The sequence below is a fragment of the Ciconia boyciana genome, chromosome 1 (genome assembly GCF_034638445.1).
Source record: "Ciconia boyciana chromosome 1, ASM3463844v1, whole genome shotgun sequence".
NCBI lineage: Eukaryota > Metazoa > Chordata > Aves > Ciconiiformes > Ciconiidae > Ciconia > Ciconia boyciana.
Window position 1 is genome coordinate 127,058,750 of NC_132934.1, and position 5,496 is coordinate 127,064,245.

The following is a 5,496-nucleotide window of genomic DNA, read 5'->3' on the forward strand; positions in this document are numbered from 1 at the left end:
ACACTAACCAAATGTGCCTGTTTTGCTCTGAGTGGAATATATATGTACGCAGCTGAAACTGGCCTGGTTTTCTGTTGAGCAGGCTGAGAAGGAACAGTCTGCTTAGGCTAATGAATATGCCTGGTATTCAGTTACCATACTAAAGGAGTCTTATCAAAATATACAGGGGGGGAGAGAGAGAGGGAGAGATGCAGGATCTTGCTAATGTAAACCCTCCATCTCACCTGGCCATAGAATAAATAGCACAGGGTAGGTGTCTGGGTATCACACAGCCCATAATGCCTTTATAAAAATGCAATTATTGTAACATCAGAAAACCAAATTGCTTTTAATGTGGTAAATAACAAGGCCATGTGTTGAATTGGGAAGCTATACTGAGCACCTTGTTCCAGTGGGGAAATGTATTCATTATATACACATTTCTTTTTCACATTTTCAATAACTAATACTTTTTTCCATTTTGATTCTGAAAGCCAGGTTACTTTTCACCCTGAAAAAAACAGATACTGTTTTTGAACCTGAAATGTGGTGTTGCAAAAATGGAAAAGCATGTTTAAAACACTGAAGATGTGATACTGTGTTGTTTCTGCTGTTTGATAATGTACTGTCGTGCTCTGCATCGCTGGGTCCCCCTCATGTGAGGGGGCAGCAGTGTGAAGAAGAGGGTGCCAGCAGAAAGCAATAGGAGAATTGAGGGCAGAAGCCTTGGCTTCAGCGGAGAACTGCAATGAGCGAGTACAGGCACGAGGGTGGGGTGCACAGAGTGGAAATCAAGTAATGGAAAAGGAATTTGGAGCAGGGAGTATGATGGGCAGCAGGGAGGGGGGAAAGGATGGGGGATGTCTGAAGATTTGTTTGCTTTTCAACTGCAAGTACAATGAGGGAGGAAGTTCATAGGGAACTATAAACCCACAGCCACTGGGGAGTGAGGGAGCAAGCCAGAGGTGATGGAAGGTGTATTTTTTGAAATCTGCATTAAAATAGTGGTTGTAGTGGGTGTGGCTTTAGGAGGCATATTGCCCAAGGATTTGACCTGGGCTTAATGCCCAAATTTTAGGTCATCTGTATGCCTACATGTTTTGGTACAAGGTCAGAGGGGCCCACTGGCTTACCAGGGGAAGAAATTAAGCGTAGGGTGAGGGTGCCTTACTCAAAATTTGTCTATCCAAACATGCTGAATGATAGGAGCACTGGCCTGGCATGAGCTGGCATGCCCGTGGTGTACCAAAGATGTCCCAGAAGACTTGACAGTCTTGAGCAGCATCTCACAATGTGTTGGTATCCACCATAAAAGTAGGCCTGCACTCTCCTGCTGAACCAGATGAAGTGTGGCTAGATGTACAGCATGTTGTGAACAAGAGAAAATGTGTGGAAGATGATTTACAAGCCCAAGTTTGTTCCTACCAAAATGCAGTTTGAACATGAGCAAGCCACAGAGCACTTGGTGGAAGCAAATGGTTTGAGGTCTGCAAGTGATGCTGAAAACTCCAGTGTAAAACATGGGCAAACATAGCTAAAGCAAAACTCTTTGGCACTTTGCAAAATCTTCTTTTAAGTTGATATTTTGGTGTTTTGTCTGTGGACAGGGAGTTGTAATGCTTGCTTTTTTCTGTACCTTGAAGGAGTACTCCACAAGTCAACGTTTTTGCGTTAAATGTATAGGTGCAGTGGGATTTTGGAGATACAGAAGATTTTTCTGCTGTGTTAGTGACTTCCTGGCACTCTCTTCATGGAAAGCAGTACTCTAGGGCTTTTCCAACAGGCAGTAGCTTCAAAGAGGACTTTAAATCTTCCAGGTATCCAAAAAAGCCTAGTGTTTTTCTGGAATTTGATGCGACAAGCATTGCAACCTACAGGAAGGCTGAGTTTTGTGATTTTTCTTTTGTTCAGTTAATACTTACACCAAATTTTTTGATTTGTGAGGAGAAACATTGGATGCAGGCAACTGGGTGGAAAACAAGAGTTCAGTGTCTCATTAAGAGCATGGATTTGTTCGTAGTTCCCCCACAACAAACTAAATGGATCTGCAATCCAGTAGGCCATTGCTTACTCTTAGAGCGGCTGGTTTGATTGGTATATAGAAGCTCATAATTTCTATGAGGAACATATGAATTGTTAGTGAGTGAAATACAGGCATTCAACTAAGTTTTGAATTGTAATAGCAAAATCACAAAAGGTATATTCAACAATATCTGCTATCTGCTATTGCTTATTTTACTTCTCCTGCCTTCCTTTCTCGGTCCATTTTCTTTTGCTTTTTCAGACCCATGATATCATACTATTGAACTATAAGGCTTGATACATAAATGAATGAATATGTTAGGCCTGCCACTGCAAGAGAATATCTAAATGCACACAGCTAGACAGCAGGTGTTCATGGCAGACAGGAGCCAGAGGCATGTTATTGCTGATGATGGGTTCATCTTGGTGGAAGCAGCGTGTCCTAGGACAGATGAATGGTGACTTCTGTGTTTCAGGAATGGTATCTGAGTTGGGTTTGGTTCCCAACTGCATTGCAGATCCTCTGCCTTGCAGCCTCCTCCCCCTCACCTCTGAGAGGGAAGGTAATAATTCGGCACCTTTCTGTCAAAGATGCTGAAGAGTGATATGGCTGAAACACCTGAAGTGTGAGTATTGGGACAGGCAGCAGAACTGTTTCGTGTGTGTGATTGTGGTTACGGTAGTGGTACCATGTATGTTAGGTCACACTGAAGAGGTTGTACAACAGGGCAGCAGGGAGAGGAGTTATCTGTTTACCTTTTATGCTCTGGATGGGTTCTAATCCTCTTCTGAAAGGAGTCTGCCCTTCCCTGGGGTCGACCAGGCACGCTTGATGTGGATAAGGTTTTGGGGTTCAGGGTAAAACGAACAAAGAGAGAGTGAGAGCATGAGTGAGCAGTAAACAGGGAGCCCGTTGTCCCACATCAAGGTGCGAGACACCTGGGAGAAGTAAGTGACCTTCCCACCTGCAGAAGAAATAGACCCAGAGCCAAGCTTCAAAGGTGAAAAATGCTACAAGACTCCCAAAAGATCTGTAGAGTTAGTCTCAACTCCCTGAGAGGTGCTGGACTACAAAGCAGGTTTGGAGGCTTTTGTCAGCTCAAGTCCTGAACACATTCCCACCAAATGTAAGCTTCCTGCGATGCTTTTGCCCTTGTAGGTGCCTTTGGTCACTACGTACCTTCTGAGCATCTCTGGGTACTGTACTGCACCATAATTAAAACCCTGTCCTGAAGGGCGTTGTGGCCCACTGTGCAATGAAACTTAAGCTGAGCAGGACACGGTAGCATTTGGGATGGTCCTCAGTCCTGCCGCAGTTCAAGATTAGATGCAGACAGCTGTGTCTCTTGGTGAATATGAAGCTAGCTGTAACTGAGTTAAATCGTAATGGTACAGCAGGGTACACAAGAATTTCTGCCGTAGCAGACAAGCCTTGGTATATAACAATGATGAATGGATTCATAAATGCCTTCCTAAATAAGAGGAATATTTTCTGAGTGACTCAGAGCTGCTGTGGGCCTAAATATTACCTTTGTCTCCAGGTTGCTGTTCTAAGAGCTATCACAGGAAGCAGAATCAGAGCCATTATCTTAAATTCTTTTCATTGAGAACAAGTCATGTTTTTTCTCAGAGAATTTTATAATATCAGAGTTATTTAAAATACTTAAATGTATTCAGGTTGTGAAACTTCAACCCTTTTAAAATAATTTCTTAGCTGCTATGTCTGTTTTAGGTTTTGCTTTCTTTTTTTCCCTTTCAACTGCTTATCTATTTTTCCCATCAATAGGAAAAAGAAAGCTAAAACATTTGAGCCACATGGAAGTTAAAAGAATAGGAAAGCAAGGCTGAACATTATACTTATCTTGGAATAACAGGACTGCGGGGGACTAATTTCAGCTCTGTCAGCTGATAGCTCAGTAATGAAAATGGCTGAGAAAAAGTGAAATGAATAGCAACTGAGAAATATGGCCCCTCTTTCCTACACACACAAACTTTGTTTCTATCTGTTACCATTTCTTCCCTTGATGCTACAAGAAAAGAAACATTTATTTCAGGATTTGTCCTGGTTATCATCTTTTGAAGTAAGTATGCCTGCTGTAAAGCTGTATAACAAAGTACTTGTTAAATTAATATCAAAAATTTCAAATGGAAATGTTTAGAATACCTAATTTCCAAGGCCTAATTGGAAGCAACTTAAATTATTACATCAATAAAATTTGCTTGAGGGGAAGCCAAAAGGGATTCATGTAATGAAATAAGAAGCCCTAGCTGGAGAAAATTATTTTCACTGCAGAACATCTGAAAAGCTTTGCAGCTGTTGGATTAAAAGAAAAACTACTGAATTATTCTGAATTTTTTAACACGTGGACGTTTTAACATAAAAGATCATGCAACTTGCGAAAGGAACAGGCAAAGAGAAGCTGAGAAGCGTAAGTGTGAACAGATTGCACTCCATTTGTTTGAAAACAACCCTTACCTGACTGAAGTGCAATGCCATTATACTCCCTACCAAACATCTTGTAATTCTAACATGCTTATTTTTATGGCTGTTTTTAAAGCTGTAAGAGTGTGACAACATGGTGGTTTAGGCCTCAGGTTTTAAAATGCCAGTTCTCTTGGGAACCGAAGGTGCAAATCCAAACTACGCTCAGCTCACGCCTTCATCCTGGCAAAGTGCATTTGATGCTATTTGCAGCTTGCGATTCTTGAGTCCCTTGGACAAAAGATAAACCCCCAAGATTTTGACTATTCTGTGTCTATACAAAAGAAGTCTTTGCAGCAGATGTGGGAAGGGGGGTTGGGAGCAAGCCGTTTCAATTTTCTTACAAATTCTCCCTCTCTCCCTGCAGTTAGACCTATGTGTGTCTGTGGGCACCGACTCTCCAAATCAGACGGGTGTGCAGTCCGGCACTACTGCTACTGAAGGGCTTTGGCCAGCTGCTCTCATGCTGTCAAAGCAACTCTGAACTAAGAATTACCTGATTTTTTCCCTGCTTGAGTCTGTCAAGATTTCTGTGCATAAAATGTGAATAAGTAAAGGTGTAACCAGCTATCCTGGTAGTGGCTGACCAAGCCCCAACCTCTTTAAAAAATGTAGAAATTGTCACTAAGTGAGCAGTGCTCTGGTGTGCATGCGTGTCTGTAATAAATGACCTGCAGTCACACACTGAAGATGATGAAGCTTTTTGCACAGGCAAAAATCTTCTCAGGAAATAAAATATATTATAATGTTGGCAGGGAAGGTTATGTAACTCTCATATCCTAGACTTATTCTATATACAGAGAAATGGAATACCATCAAACACACATATGTGCTTTTAATGTGTAAGATTAAAAAATCAGAATATGTATCAATGGAGAGTTATAGGGACACCATTCTAGGATGCTGTTCACACTATTACTTTTTAGCAGAGCTTAACAGAAGACAAAGTAGGTGGCAATTTTAGTAAGAAATTAAGAACGGGGAGGAAAAAATGAGAACCTCACAAAAAACTA